Source organism: Lissotriton vulgaris, chromosome 5, assembly GCF_964263255.1.
Source record: "Lissotriton vulgaris chromosome 5, aLisVul1.2, whole genome shotgun sequence".
Classification (NCBI taxonomy): Eukaryota; Metazoa; Chordata; class Amphibia; order Caudata; family Salamandridae; genus Lissotriton; species Lissotriton vulgaris.
The window spans coordinates 520,320,966-520,338,082 of NC_141693.1; the positions used below are offsets into that span (position 1 = coordinate 520,320,966).

The following is a 17,117-nucleotide window of genomic DNA, read 5'->3' on the forward strand; positions in this document are numbered from 1 at the left end:
AGGTGAGTAAAGCAATTTAATAAGAACTTGATGGATACTGCAAGACAAACCCTTCTTCCTAATATAATAAATATGAAAGTAAAGGTCTTGTGATATGAAGCACTAGAGCTGTATTCAAAGTGCTTAATTTCTAATATGTGTCCATGGTAAAGATAGCAATCATTCTATAATTGCGCCTTATTACAACGTGCTAAATATTAGAATTGAGAACAAATTAATTGATCTCCATTGATCCCTACACCATTTGTGATGTTGGTTGAACCATGGAAAACATGGTTGAGGCCATATATTTGAATCTCTGAAAATGCACATCTTTAAAGTGTCATGAACGATACAAATCACATTATAACAATGCTATACCGTTAAACCAGTGCTGTGCCTAAAAACTACCGCAGAACATCTTACTAATGGGAGATTTTAATATTTAGGTTCACTCAGCAGAGAAGAGTATCAGGCCTGCTTGAGAATTTGAAAGCATCTGGCTTTAATCATTAATGGCCTACTTGCAGAAGGGTTTAGCGGTCGCACACTTCAAAACAAAAAATGTAAAGGTGCAACCACAGTTGTGGCCTGATCATGTGCTCATCTCGTTAGAATACTTAAACATTAAATACTGCATTTGTTCTATGAACCTCTATATGAACCTCTTAAGCTTAGAAAGTTTAAAAAGGGGTAAGCACAGCTATTATTTCACTCGTATATGTAGGCTGAAGCAAACCACTAAAAGCAGCAAAAACCTAGGCTCATCAGAGAGGCAAAATCATAGAAAGGGAAATAAATGGAAAACCCTAGAAGTACATGGTGCACCACGGCTGCCTTCTTGATGCCATTCAGGCTCAGGTCGTTAAGAGTTGCATCAACACCAGAGAAGCTGTCCTCCTCTCCTCATACAGACACCAATAGCATTGATGCTGCTTGAACTCTCAGCATCCTGTGACAAGGAAGAACATTAATGTTTAAGTGAAGAAGAGGTGGAAATCATGGTCATGGCTCTTGAGTGGGCATAGTCATTCTCCAGCATGAGATCGTCATTAACATTTGTAAAATAAGTATCTTCCACTTGTGTGAAATTCCAGAACATCTTTTTAATAGAAATTGATAGCTCTTTAAAACTGATGTAAATCCAATGTTTCATTTCTGGTTATCTGCTAGTACAGCAGAGCCCTCTGAAATTCGTTAAGGCAGTTGAAAGCCCAGAGATCAGCACTGCTGCAAACATTCCTTTTCTTCTTACTTTTGAAAGTAAATTCCAGAACATCTTTTTAATAGAAATTGATAGCTCTTTAAAACTGATGTAAATCCAATGTTTCAATTTTGGTTATCTGCTAGTACAGCAGAGCCCTCTGAAAATCGATAAGGCAGTTGAAAGCCCAGAGATCAGCACTGCTGCAAACATTCCTTTTCTTCTTACTTTTAAAAGTAAATGAATGAAAGATAACTGTTTTTATACACATAAGCTGACAGATTCAATACTTCACAGCGATGGTTCTCCACAGTCTCCGAATACAACACAGTGGTGTTTGGTTCCTAAGTTTGTTCTAGCATTCTAGAAAAGGAGGTAGTATGACACACACTCTCTGGTTCCATTCCTATGACTCTATTTGGGAGGATCCTCTATTGTGTTTTTAATGTAATGGTAGAGAGCTGATAGTACAGGTCATCATTTATATTTATCTCCATCATGGCATTATCCGTGCCAACCTGAGATAAAGAAGAAGACTGCTCTTTTCCAAATGAGCTCTAAAGAATGTAAGTTGGAGACCTGGATAAAAATGCCATGAGCACCTAATGTTTTTGCAGACAAAACTGAGATACTTGAGAGCTAGCTTTGGAACTGAGCTTTGAAAGCAATAATGTGACTGCTTGAAAATACAGGTGGGTCTACAAGCCAGTGGCTGTCTAGGTGATACTCAGTCTGTGCAGGCAGCATTTCATATTACCGGTGCACATTGGGCATGTCTGTGCTTTTGGAACATCCACCCAACAGTTTTGCAGTGTGATTCTTTTCTGGATTCGCATGCTGTGCATTATTCTGCCATCTAGTGGTTGTGTCCGTAATACTCTTGTGATCCTGCAGCATAAGATGTGTGCTGGGCACGGGAATGCCGACCTACTGCAGGGGGTCTGCCTTGCATTGCAGTTGCTCTCCACTGTGTGTACCATTGCTAAGTGACCGATGCCAAGATACTGAGGTGGCTAGAGCAGATGAGCCTGTGCTTGGAGGGGGACCCATCTACTATTTTAGGTTTAAAGCATTTTATTAAGACAAAAGAACACGGGGAGAGGGAACAGGAGGTTAGGGTTACATACAATACAATAAGAGAAAAATCGTAGTATCAGGAGCGTGCTCGTGGAGCAGTTCGTTAGGCCAGAGGAAAAGCAATAGCAGATGAAAAAAAATGAAATGCAAGTTATATCTCCACTCTGCGCATATCCAGCACCCCAAATCTGATCAAAGAAGGCAATGAAATTGATACAAAAAAGCACAGCCCATCCCCCTCTAGAACCCCCGCCCCAAAGAAAAAACCAACTCCCCAACTCCCCCCAACCCCCCCGTCCAATGGCCCATTACCAGTACTACCCGCCCCCAGAGCCACACCCCCCCTCACTAAGAACCCACCCCCCACTCATTCTAGTCTGCCTGAGTCGCCGGCGGCGTCAGCCTCAGAAGCCTGAGGTACCTCGGGCAGGTGAGCTCCCTGAATTCGGTGGTTAACAGCGCAAGGAAGGGTTGCCACAGCTCATCAAACTGATCTATCTCCCCCGCCACCGTGAGCGACAGTTTCTCCATTCCCAACACGTGCCAGAGTCTATGTAGCCAACCTGTGATGGAGGGGACAGTGGTAGTGCGCCAATGGATGAGGATATTCTGGACCGCAGACCCCAGCGCGATTGCGATCTGCCTGCCCCTGCGGGACTTCAGCGGATACATTAGGCCATTAGCGAGGCCCAGCAATACATACGCCGGAAAGCGCGGGAGCTCAATTTCAAAGTGCTTATCCACCTCATCCAGAACCTCCTTCCAATAGGCGGCCAGCAAGGGACAATCCCAAAGAATATGTGAGAGGGTCCCCACCTGCCCGCAACCTCTCCAGCACCCCTTATCAATGTGCCTATTCATCTCATACAGTCTCTCTGGGGTGTAGTACCAGTACGTGGACACCTTGGTAAATGTATGGTACGCAGAGTGTCTTGCCCGGTATGCGATCTGGTCCCATTCCTTGTGGCTGAGTGTCCTGCCCAGTTCCCTGTGCCATCGTTCCCTCCCCGGGTTATAATAGTGGAACGGTGGGGGCTGTAGATGCTTATAAAGATCAGTAATCAATTTAGCATCAGAGGTTCGGGTCACCAGCCACCGCTCATACGGTGTAATTTGACGATCAGCGGTGTCCCGCACCTGGGGCTGGAGGGCCCAATGTCGGACCTGCATGTAACGTAGTCTATCCAATTCCGTCAGGCCGAACTCCTGCTGAAGCTGCTGAAAGGGGACCACGCCTTCCGGTCCATAGACCTGAAAGAGCGCCCGACAGCCCGCAGTCCTCCAATGGGAGAAAGCGCCCGGCTCCATCCCCGGGGAGAAGTCAGGATTATCCACTATGGGTGTAAATGGTGAAGGGAAAGTGGTAAGGTCTCGGGCCTCGCAGACTGCGTCCCACACCCTCAAGGGAACCCGCGTAACGAAAGAAGCGTAAAGGTTGGGGGGGCGGTGAGCACGGCGCAAGAATGGAACCTCCTGTAGGGTGCGGCCCGCCACCGCCTGGTCCTGAAAAAGCCAATGTTTATCGGACTCCCACCTGCTCCACTCCACAAGGTAACGTCCGGAATACCAAGGCCCCCCGCCTCCGGGGCAAGCGTGGAGAGAACCCTCTTCATCCGCGGCTTGCGACCTTGCCAGACAAAGCGGGAGATGTTGGCCTGCGTTTGTCTAATCCAGCCCACTGGAGGCTGGAGAGGTAGGGCTCGAAAAAGATATAGTATCTGGGGCAAGACCGTCATCTTAACCGCCGCAATCCTTCCCAGCCAGGATAGTAGGCCCTTACTCCAGCGGCCGAGCTCCTCTCTGATCTTTTTACTGAGAGAAGTGTAATTGGCCGTCACCATCGCTGGCAACGTGGGTGCCAGTAGGATCCCTAAGTATGGTACAAGGGACGATGACCACTGCATAGGGAAGAGTCGCTGGAGGTCCCTCCTAGTGTCCGCAGCCAAAGACACATCTAAAGCCACCGACTTGCTCATGTTCATTTTAAAGCCGGCCACACGTGAAAAGGCATCCAACTCGTGGATGCAGGCGGGTAAGGACCTCCTAGGGTCGTCCAGGGTCAGCAGGACACCGTCCGCATAGAGGCTGACCGTATGGACATACTGGCCCATCCTGATCCCAATGGCATCCGGATTGTGGCGGATCCTCTGGGCGAATGGCTCCATGTAGAGAGCAAAGAGGAGTGGAGAGAGGGGGCAGCCCTGCCTCGTACCGCGCTCGATTGCAAAACTACGGGAGCTGCACCCGTTGACTCGCACCGACGCTGAAGGATACCTATAGCAGTTGAAGACCATTGTGCGGAATTTATCACCAATACCCAGTTTCCTGAGGACCAGCTCGAGATACGGCCAATGAACTCTATCAAAGGCCTTCTCAGCGTCCACTGCTAGCAACATCCGCTCCCCCGGGATCCGCGAAGCCTTCTCTAAAACGTGCGTCACCCGCTTGGTATTGTCGACCGTCTGCCTGCCGGGCACAAAGCCAGCTTGGTCCGCCTCAACCAAACCGGGGAGGTGCAGGGCCAGCCTGGACGCCAGAATCCCTGTGTACAGCTTGAGGTCGACATTTAGGAGCGAGATGGGCCTATACGAGCCGCATAAAGCTCGGTCCTTCCCGGGTTTCGGAATCACCGAGACCGTCGCACTCAGGAGATCCGGTGGGATGGCTCCCGGGTCGGAGAAGGAGTTAAATAGCCGAGTTAAGACAGGGGCCACAACCGGGCAAAAGGTCTTATAAAACAGGGACGTGCAACCGTCCGGGCCCGGGGCCTTCCCGTGCTTCAACCTAGCTATAGCGGAAATCACCTCTTCAACGTGAATATCCAGCTCCAGATATTCCGCCTGAACGGGATACAGTGCCGGAAGAGGCACCAACTCTAGATATTCCTCGGTGTCCCGCGGCGAGGAGGGCTCCCCAGCGTACAGCGCCTCATAGAAACTGCAGAAGGTTTCCGCCACCTCCGCGTCCCCGGAAACGGCCACTCCGTCTGTACTCAAGAGTTCCTTCACTACGTTACGCTGTTGCGCGACCCGAAGCCGATGCGCCAGGAGCTTGCCGCACCTGTCCCCCCCTGTGTAGTAGGCATGTTTCAAGCGCAAGGCAGCGTATTCCGCTCTATCCAGGTCCAGCGCCGACAGGAGCTTCCTTGCTGCCTTCAGCTGCCTCCAAACCCTCGGAGCACCCGTACGGCGGTGGACCTGCTCAAGCTCCCGAACCCGAGTAGTCAGTTCATCCCTCTTCCGTTGCCGCTCCCTATTTTCCGCCGAGGAGATGGAGATGAACTCCCCCCGAAGAACCGCCTTCAATGCAGCCCACTGTGTCGCTAGTGAAGTGTCTGTATTACTGTTGTGTGTCTGATAGTCCTGTATGACCTCTTCAATACGTTTCACCATCGTTTTCTTGTGCAAAAGGGTGTCCCTAAGGCGCCACACCCCCCGAGAGGGGGAGGCCGCCGGCCACGCAAACGCGCCAGTAACCGGCGCATGGTCAGACAGAGTCAGGACCCCAACGTCCGCCGCCGTTGCAGCGGCGCGCATCGGCCCACTAACCAAAAGATAGTCCAACCGTGCGTAGGTGCGGTGCGCATGCGAAAAATAGGAGTAGTCCCTATCCGTGGGGTGCATGGAGCGCCATAGGTCGTGTAAATCCATGTCCGCAATCCGGGCCTTCACAGCCTGGGAAAGTTCTCCAGTCTGTGGAAACCGCTGCGCTGATCTATCCAATATTGAATCAAAGACAATATTAAGGTCCCCCCCTAGAATAACATGTCGGTCAGGAGAGGCAGTGACATCCACCAGTACTGAGTCCAAGAAGCGTTCCTGGTGGTCATTCGGGCTATAGACGGAGCCAACTGTAAACGCTATACCTCCCAGGCGGAGGCGATATGCCAGAAGCCTCCCCTTCTGCTCAGCATATTTATATAGCACCTCCCCCCTGAAGGAGCTCGCAATGAGAATGGCCACCCCCGCGGTTTTGGTCGCTGCAGAGGAGAAAAACTGGGTGGGGAACTTAGCAGAGCGCAATCTATGGCAGTCACGGGACAATAAGTGGGTCTCCTGCAAAAGGCAGATGTCAGCCTGCGTCCCCTCAAGCAGAGACAAAATCGCCCTGCGCTTAACCGGATTATTCAGTCCCCTAACATTAAGGGTCACCACCTTCAGGGACGACATGTCTCCCAGGGACCAGGAACGCTATGCTGCGGGCAAGGAACCAGAGGGAGGGGGGGCGCGGGGCAATCGCGCGGGACAGGCCAGAGCAGGCCAAGCGTGGGCATGGACAACATCGGACGGGACTTCCCCAACTCTAGAACAACACCCAACCCCACCCCAAACACACCGACGGCAACTAGCCAAATGCCAACTCAAACAACCCATTGTCTCAGTCAAGCCCCAAAACGGGCAAGTCCGTAGAAAATAGAAAAGTGGACGTCTGGCCACTCACCTCCACCCGCTCCCCCCCGACCCCCCCCAGCCCCAAACCTGGCATCGAAGAAGCTATGTTCATCTCCCCCCGGAGTGAGTGTAGGCCGTCAGGGCAACGCCGTTGGAGTCGGCCGAGTCCCTGGCCGCCGCCCTCAAGGCACTGGCCATATCTGCCCTGATGGTAGGGGAATCAGGACGCCCAGCGCTCGCCGTCAATCGTCTCCTCGCTGACCTCCGTCGGCCCCCTCTCTCCGATCGCCTCCAGGACGGCGTGGCTCCATCCTCCTCTGTAGCCGTGAGCCCCAGGACACCGCAAACGTCCTGCAAGGAGCGTAGCTGATGTAGCACTCCGTTCCAGCGAAAGATCAAGCGAAAGGGGTGCCCCCAGGAGTACGGCGTCTCATGTTCGCGCAAGAAGTCGGTGGCAATCCTGAAGGACCTGCGCTTCTGCAGCGTGATGGCGGACAGGTCCTGATAGAGCGCCACAGGCCGCTCCCGGAAAGTCAGTGGCTGTTTCCTACGGGCTTCAGACATGATGCGCTCCTTCAGCGGGAAGTCGGGCAGGAAAGCTAAGATGTCCGGCGGGGGCGCCGATGACTGGCGCTGTCGTCCAACTCTGTGAGCTCTATCAATGCGGATAGGAAAGTCCGCGGCCTCCCCCAGGATCTCCCGGAACAGGTCCTGCAGATAGCCCACCAGGTCAGTTCCCTCGTCCGCAGACTGCACACCACGCACTCGAATGTTATTTCTCCTTGACCTGTTCTCAAGGTCCTCGGAGTGGGCCTGGAGCTCAACGCATTGCTCCCGGAGACGGAGAACATCCTGTTGTAAGTGGACAATCTCGTCGTCCCGGCGTTGGGCCGCCGTCTCCACCGTCTCAACCCGTTCACCGAGGCCCTCCACTTCTCTGCGGACCTCACGGACCTCACTAGCTACTTCCCGCTTCAGCGTCTGGAAGTCCTCCTTAAGGGAACTGAACAACTCTTCCATGAAAGATCTCGTGACAGGGGGTTCTCCCCGGGCGCGTCCGCCGAGGCCCGGGAAGACCCCGGCGACGGCTGTGCTCTGTCCCGTTGCTGCTGGGCCCTGCCAAGCATATCCGGCAGGGTGCGGTCCCCCTTCCTCGAACCACCTCTTCCAGACATTCCAAGCGCCTCAAGTGAAGAGCGGGCACAGGCCCGACCGCTCCGGAGAATGTCCAACCACCAGCAAGTGCTCGCTATGGGGAGCTCCCGGCAAGACCGGGGACCTGCGCCACAGACGACAAAATGGCGGGCCGGTCCGGGCACAACAAGCCGTGGGCGCCCAGTCGAGATGGCAGCTGGAACCTACGCTGGGGGGACCCCGGCCAGCATGCTCCGCCACTAGGAGATAGCTGTGTAGAGGCGGAGGGTGCAGGAAACTGCCTTCAAGGGACTCCGGAGGAGGCCAACGACACCGACCCCTCGAGGACAAAATGGCGGCTGGGTGGGGCCAAGCAGATCGCCCGAGCCCGGCGACACCACCGGGCCACTCCAGAAACCAGGCAACCTGGAAAGTTCCACAACCGGGGCCGCTCGGTTACTTAGAAGAGTTGGCAGATCTGGCCCCGGTCTCAAGTCGATCGTCCTCCAACCCCGGGACCGGGGTCCTCGCCACACAGGAGGCCACCGCCTCAAGTCCAAGCACCAGGGCACGCACTCAGAGTCCCCCGCGTAGCGGGCCCCCCAGCCGATAGCCCTCCTTCGACCTCCGTCGAGCGCCGGGACGGTCTCCACCCAGATCGCCAACTTTCAGCACTAGGCCCAGCCGAGGCGCATGGACAGCACTCCGATACGCTCCGCCTCCCGGGCGCTCCGTCGTCTCTCGATCTTCAATCGGTCTTTTGAGGTGCTTCCACCGGAGTGATCAGGGCCAAAGCGGCATCAATGCGTGCCCCAGGTTCTCCGCCACACTCCTCTCAGCCGCTGAGCATCAGCGGGGGGAGAAGAGCTGAAGAAAAAGGGCTCGATCCTAGCCGGGCTGGAGGAGCTGCGGGAAGAAGCGTCCGCTCACCCCGCCATCTTGGCCACGCCCCCCCATCTACTATTTTAACCCAATCCTGGGCCACTGATGATTAGACATGCCTGTCATCAAGTTACCATCTCTGTCTACAACAGCAATTCTGCAATTTCTGAGACTTGTTAGTGAGAGTGGGCCCATGACTTGAGAGCAATGACTTTCTGTGTTGGATGTACGAAATTAACGAACTTGTTCTTTTGTTGGGTTGCCAAGTGGATTGGAGATATTTGAGAGACTATTTCCACATGTGTACTAAAAAAAACTTAACCCATGGAAGTAGAGTGCAAAGCCAGACTCTCATATCAAAGGCTCTTTGAAGGTCCCTGCCTTGACATGCTCATTTACTGGCCTTCCTCCTAGAGGAGGTGTAAAGGTCTCCTGCCAGAGCAGGCATTGGTTCGAGGCATGTGGGCTGCTGAATTCATATCTGTGTATAGATCGCCGCCTAGTGTTGGGTCCGGATGATTGCACCTTGTTGTCCTGGAAGAGTCATCGAAGTATCACAAGATAGGTGGCTCCTCCCTTGGACTACAGTGCGCATGGGCATCCTCTCAATCTTCAGATTGTTTTTTTCCGCCATTGGTTTCGGATGTTTTTCCTACACTCAAAGTTCGGAATCGAAACAAAACTTTTTTAATGGCCATAAGGCCTTCGGAATCGACGGTATTGTTTCTGCTCGATGCCTATTACCTTGGCTAAACTTCCTTCTTCTCTCCGGTCGTCGACGCGGCCCGTTGGGCCTTTCGACGCCACGTGGGCCTATCGTCGATGGAACGGAGTCCATTTAAATTCTGCCCACAATGCCATTCCAATTACCTGCATACTGACAGACATCCAGAATGCAACAAGTGCTTGTCACCGGACCATAAAGAAGAAGATTGCCTCGCTTGTGCCCAATTCCGGTCCAAAAAGACGATCCGGAATCGACGGGCCGCTAGGCAAGAGATGCAGAGACCAGCACCAGACCCGGAAAACATTTTCGACGACGACCAAGAGCTCGTCGACGTAGAAGACTCTGATCTAGAGATCGTGGCCATCGAGGACGATTCGGAAGACGAACAGATCCCGCAGGTGCAAACCGTGAGTACACTGCCCCTGAAGCCCACTCTACCGAGAACAAAGGCTCCGGTCGAGGCATCGCCAACAGGCCTTAGCCAAGATCAAGACACTGATTCAATAGCCCCGCATTCAAGCTCGGCTACGAATACAAAGGAAAAGCCTTTTGACACTCCAGGCCCAAGTCACGTTCTCAAAAAATCAAAGGTTGTCGATCCGAAGGCTGTCGGACCGAAGGTCATCGTACCGAAAGTCGCATACCCAAAGGCCGCCGAGCCAAAGCTCGACGTACCGCGTAAGCCTTCACAACCAAAGACCGTCGACCCGAAAAGGGGTGTCGACTCGAACGTCGCACCAAAAAAGCCGGTCGAACCGAAACCGAAAGTCGCCGAACCGAAAGCAGTCCAACCAAAGAAGGTTGCGCCAAAGCCAATCGACCCAGGCACAACTGCTCCAAAGAACCCAGTCGAACCGAAGAAACCAATCGATTCGACAAAGGACAAACAACCAAAAAAGGTCGAACCTCCAAAAAAGCCGGTCCGACCTACAATTCCGGTCGATCCGAAACCAAGTCTCGACCCAAAGAAGGCTGAAAATATACCTAAGCCTATCAAACCGACAAAACCTGTCGATCCGAAAACAAACGTCGATCCAAAAAAGACAAAACCCAAGGATTCGACTCCAAAACCAAGGACAGTGGAAGAAGAACTATTTCACCCTGATCCTATTGAAGAGGAACAATCAAAACTGTACATAGACCCTGAGACTGGCAAAGTAACAGTTTACCGCAAAAAGAAGAGACCAGTGGACACAACCTTCTTCATCAATTCCTCTAAAGAAAAAGAAAGACTCTGCCACTTCTCCACTTAGACCTTTCGAACCTGTCTCTCCTACTATGCCTACCACGCCTTATGCCCCTTACTCTCCTACACAGTCAGAGTATAATGTAGATTATGCAGAAGAGGATCCTGAGCAGGATTATAACTATCCACAGGACCCAGAGACACAAGATAGCACATGGGACAATCAACAAGACCCATATGATACACATACCATCCCTGACACCTCCTCCTACCCAGTTAAACCATCACCCACAGATGATACAGTAGCATTTAACCTACTAGTGGACAGGGCCGCACTATACCACAATGTTGATATGCATAGTGACCCAATAGAGGAGGATTTCCTTTTTGACACATTTGCCTCTTCTGAGAGAACAGTTAGAACACTCCCTATGTTAAAGGGTGTACTAAAACACGCCACTGATATCTTTAAGGATACAGCTAGAGCACGTGTTATCAACCCTAGGGTTGAGAAAAAATATAGGCCTGCCCCTACAGACCCCACATACATTAGAGGTCAACTACCACTTGATTCACTAGTTGTAGCTAATGCACGAAAAAGGGCTAACTCTCAAACAACTGGAGAAGCACCACCTCCCGATAAAGAATCAAAAATCATTGAAGACTCAAGAAAAAGAGTGGCTGCACCGGCAGCCAATTCATGGAGAATAGCTAATACGCAGGCTCTACTAGCTCGCTACGATAGGGCACACTACGATAGACTAGAGAGCATACTGCAACATCTACCTGAGCCATTCAAAGAACAAGCTGACGCTCTTATTCAGGAGGGGAAGCTCATCACAAATGCTTATATTAAATATGCATTAGACGCAGCAGATACCGCAGCAAGATCCGTTAACACTAGTGTCTTGCTAAGACGACACGCATGGCTACGCATCTCAGGCTTTAAAAGCGAGGTGCGATCTACTATTCTAAACCAGCCGGTCAATCCAGACTTCCTCTTTGGACCAGCAGTAGATAATATTCTGGATAAAATGAAAAAAGACACTGAAACTGCAAAATCAATTGGTGCGCTGCAGTTCCAACAGCATAAAAGCTCCTTTCGGCGCTCATCATACAGAGGAGCTGCACGAGGCAACACGTCACAAGGTGCCTCGGCATATGAAGCCAATACCCAGTCCACCTTCAATAAAGGTCCCAATCGAGGTGGATACAGAGGAAATAGCAATAAGGGGCGAGGACGTGGAGGCAATAACAGAGCCTCCACTCCCACAAAACAGTGACTTCAATACACTACCTCCAGACCACATAACACCGGTCGTAGGAAGAATACAACAGTTCCTACCAGTCTGGAACAACATTACCACAGACAGGTGGGTAAGACAAATTATCCAGTATGGCTACTGTCTAGAACTGACTTCTACTCCACCCAACATACCACCCAGATACCGTCCAATGTCCACGGAACACATCGCCCTGTTACAACAAGAGGTGAAAAGTATGCTGGAAAAAGGGGCCATAGAGCCAGTCCCTTTCCAGCACCAAGGAACAGGAGTATACTCACTATACTTCCTCATTCCCAAAAAGGAAGGGTCTCTCAGACCAATACTGGACCTCAGACCCCTAAACCAGTATATACTTTCGGAGCACTTCCACATGATCACTCTACAGCAAGTCCTCCCGTTGCTAAGGCAAGGAGACTTCCTAGCAACCTTAGACCTCAAGGATGCATACTTCCACATACCTATACATCCTTCTCACAGGAAGTATCTCCGGTTCACAATCCAATACCAGCACTATCAATTCAAAGTTCTCCCTTTTGGGGTGACCACAGCTCCAAGAGTGTTCACGAAATGTCTAGCGACAGTAGCTGCACATCTAAGGAGGCAACACATTCACGTATATCCATACCTGGACGATTGGCTGATACAAGCAAAATCGTACGAACAGTGCAAGAGCCATATGTCTCAAACACTTCAGCTGCTACACAGCTTAGGCTTTTACATAAACTACCCAAAATCCAACCTACAGCCATCCCACATACAGCAATATCAGGGAGCTACTATAAACACCTCGCTGTCAAAGGCATATCCAAATGCAGCAAGGATAGCCAGTATGCAAATGCTCATTCGCACATTCCAACCACAACACTCCCTGTCAGCTCGAGTGTTCATGCAGCTCATAGGCATGATGGCCTCCTGCATTTTCATTGTCCCTCATGCCCGACTTCACATGCGTCCACTGCAGAAATGCCTAGCAAAACAGTGGAACCAAGCTCAAGGACTATTAAAGGACCTAGTGTTGGTAAACAGTCGTGCATACAACTCTCTGCAGTGGTGGAACCCACAAAACCTTTCCAAAGGACGACTGTTCCAAGAGCAGGTTCCACAAATAGTGATAACAGCGGACGCATCACTGTTAGGTTGGGGAGCCCACGTACTCCATTACACAGTGCAAGGGCTTTAGACAACCCAGCAGAAAAAATTGCATATCAACCATTTGGAGTTGCTAGCAATATTTCTAGCTCTAAAAGCATTCCAGAAACACCTGTACAACAAGACTGTGTTGATCCGGACGGACAACATGACAGCCATGTACTACATACAGAAACAGGGAGGAACGCACTCTCTACAACTGTCTCACTTAGCGCAAAGCATATGGAAGTGGGCCATTCCAAAAAACATCTTTCTCCTGGCAGAACACCTCCCAGGGAAGGACAATCAAATAGCGGATCTACTCAGCAGACACAGCCAGCAACTACACGAATGGGAGATTCACCCTCAAGTCCTCCAACCATTCTTTCAAAAATGGGGGCACCCAGAAATAGACCTGTTTGCCACAAAAGAAAACTCAAAATGCCAGTACTTTGCCGCCAGGTTCCCACATCCATTGTCACAGGGCAATGCGATATGGATGAACTGGTCAGGCAGATTTGCGTACGCTTTTCCCCCAGCTCCACTAATTCCACTAGTGGCACGCAAACTCCGGCAACAGTCAGTCACAATAATCCTAGTTGCTCCAACTTGGGCAAGGCTGCCATGGTACACAACGTTCCTAGAACTCTCAGTAGTGCCTCATCAAAGACTAAAACTCACACCCAGTCTTCTGACTCAGAGCCTTGGAGAAATCAAACACCCAGATCCCAATCAGTTGAACCTAGCGATCTGGCTCCTGAAGTCTTAGATTTTGGGTACCTTAACTTGCCTCCAGACTGCATGAACATCATTAAGGAGGCAAGAAGGCGAACTACTAGGGCATGTTATGCAGCTAAATGGAAGAGATTTGTTATTTACTGTAACAATAACCAAATCAATCCATTAGATGCTTCTATACAAAACATCATATGCTACCTATTGCACCTTCAAAGGTGCAACCTAGCTTATTCTTCTATAAGACTACACTTAGCTGCTATAGCAGCATACCTCCAAAACAGACAACACCTTTCACTGTTTAGAGTTCCAGCAATAAAAGCGTTCATGGAGGGCCTCAAAAGAGTAATTCCTCCAAAAAGCCCACCTTAACCTGTCTGGAATCTAAACGTTGTACTCACCAGACTTATGGAGCCTCCTTTTGAACCCCTACATTCATGTGAACTACAATTTCTCACATGGAAGGTGGCTTTCCTTATTGCTATTACCTCACTTATAAGAGTTAGCGAGCTACAAGCACTAACTATTCAAGAACCCTTTATGCAAATACACGCAAACAGGGTAGTACTTAGAACAAACCCTAAGTTTATGCCAAAAGTCATATCCAATTTCCGCATCAACCAATCTATAGACCTGCCAGTGTTCTTCCAAAATCCACAGTCAGTAGCTGAAAGAGCCCTACACACCCTAGATGTCAAAAGAGCTCTGCTATATTATGTTGACAGGACAAAGGCATTCAGACAAACAAAACAGTTGTTTGTTGCTTTCGCACCACAACATAAAGGAAATCCGATATCAAAGTCAGGAATAACCAGATGGATAGTTAAATGCATTCAAATATGCTATCAAAAGGCTAAACGCACTTTAACAGTCCCCCCAAGAGCACACTCCAAGCGCAAAATGGGGGCATCCATGGCTTTCCTAGGAAATATTCCTCTTGAGGATATCTGTAGAGCAGCCACATGGTCTACCATACACACTTTCACAAAACATTATTGTGTAGACGTACATTCCAAACAGCAAGCTGCTGTAGGACAGGCTGTTCTTAAAACTCTTTTTCAAACTGCTGCAGCTGGCACAGGTGACCACCGCTAGAGGAGATACTGCTATACAGTCTATGCACAGATATGAATTCAGCAGCCCACATGCCTCGAACGGAATACGCTACTTACCAGAATGCATCTGTTCGTGGCATGTAGGGCTGCTAACATTCATATCGCCCACCCTCCTCCCCGGTGCCTGTTACAGCTGTAGCATTCTCTCTTTTGCATGGACATTTCTTACTGTACTATACTCCATCTCTGCCACAATGGCGAAAAACAATCTGAAGATGGAGAGGATGCCCATGCGCACTGTAGTCCAAGGGAGGAGCCACCTATCTCGTGATACTTCGAAGACTCTTCCAGGACAACAAGGTGCACTCATCCGGACCCAACACTAGGCGGCGATCTATGCACAGATATGAATGTCAGCAGCCCTACATCCCAAGAACAGATGCATACTGGTAAGTAGCATATCCCTTTCTGACCTCCGAGTGGGACTCCCATCTCCCTGAGGGGTCAGAAACCCGCCTGTGATGGCATGCTGGATAGGACCAATCAGCCAGCACACCAGAGATCTAGTAGTGTTCAGGGTACCTCTAAGGTACCCTCTGGGTGCATGTATTAATACATGAATCACTGAAACCAGTGTGGGTTTAATAATACGTGGTGTTTGATACCAAACACCATATGTTTTGGTGAAGCCATTATGTAGCTGGGAAACTCGTTTTGACCAGTACCCAGTACATATACCTTTAGATGGCTTCCCTGCTAACTTGTAAATCAAACAATTGAACTTGACATTACAGGCTCATATCTGCTCATGCACATATTTCTTTGTATGTGCTATAATGCACCCTGCCTTAGGGCTTCAAGGCCTGCGGTAGGGGTGACGTACATGTAGCCCATGCAGTGTCATTGGCATGGCACACATGTGAGTGCCATGTGATGTTTTCAACCATGATTTGCACCATGTCTTGCTGCCTGCAATGGCAGTCTGCGTGGAATTTGTGTGTGGGTCCCGTAGGGTGGCATAAGATACGTTGCAGCCCTTATGGACCCTATTTAGTACCCATGCCCTAGGTACCTGGAGTACCATTTTCCAGGGAATTACAGGGGTACTAAAGTCCTTAGTCAGTGGTGAAACAATCAGGCATCACATAGTTTTCAGGCGGGAGTACTGGCACCGCTGTATGGTTAGCCGGCCTCTGCACTGTCAAGAGTTGAAAATCAGCATCTAGCAGCTACAAAGGGGGCTAAAAGTGTGTGTGGGGGGGTGCTGCAACAAAAACCTAGGTTCCTGCACAACCAGTCCCCTTACCCCCCCCCCCCCCCCCCCTCCCACCACTTCGCCCGCCAGACAACAATCCCGGAAGACTCCGACTAGGATGACCCTCGGTGGTTGTGGCTGTTAGGCAAGGAAGAGAGTACGTTAACAGGCTGCATTGTTGCAGGGCCTACATCCTCCTGTTCAGGTCACTGCCTCTGCCAGTTGACCTATCCCAACAGTGGTAGAAACTATTTTAAACTGCATTTGATCTTTTTTACCTTTTCTCCTTTCCTTTGGGTTAGAGGTAGCTACCTCTGCTCGGACTAGCTGTGTCAGGGGACCTAACTGTTTGACATGCGGTCGTACCACCATGGCAAGGACAGTGCAGCCGTAAAGTCTAACATCCAGCAGATGCTACAGACAGCTGTCCGCAAGCAGAACCACACCTTTCACTCACCACTGACAGGGGTATGGGCAAACAAAAAGGTTTCTTTGGGTTCAGGGGGAGGGAGGTCTAACTGATATTTTGGAGTGGGGGGTTACTACATCTTGCAGCAAACACCCTTGTGCCACTCTCTCTTCTGTTAGCTGAAGGGGTCACAACCTCCTGCAGAAAATCTGCCTGACTGGTCAGGATTTTTGTGGGGCAGGTCAGGCTTTACCAGTGCCAACTTTGGAGTTCTTCCTTACTGGAGCATACTCTCACTGGAACTTTTTCTAAAAAGTTGCCCACCTTTCCTACACTTCCTCTGGGGCCTACGTTTACTAACTATAGGCTCAGCACCTCCAGAATCCTTGGAAGAGGACTGGCACTGGACCAGTACCTCTTTTGGGCTCTGACCAACCTCTGATAGGTAATTTCCTAGAAGACAATCAGGAGGAGGTCTGGATTGACTACCACCCCTGCCAGATAAGGGACCCAGCCATCTCTAAAGTCACTAAAGCCACAGGCCTAACAGTAACCTCACCTGGATAGCCCTTACTTGTCTAGTCTCTCTTAGCAAATACTCGTCTGGGGATACCAACCTCTCATGCACCACGGTGTGACTGGAAGGATTAGTTACTTACCTGTAATCCT

General features: G+C 50.4%; 1 protein-coding gene across 1 annotated transcript in view; it reads left to right on the forward strand.

Moving 5' to 3' along the window:
- Window positions 1-17,117, forward strand: part of ATAD1 (ATPase family AAA domain containing 1) — a 283,160-nt gene that overhangs the window by 145,053 nt on the left and 120,990 nt on the right. The gene's annotated exons all lie outside the window — the stretch shown is intronic.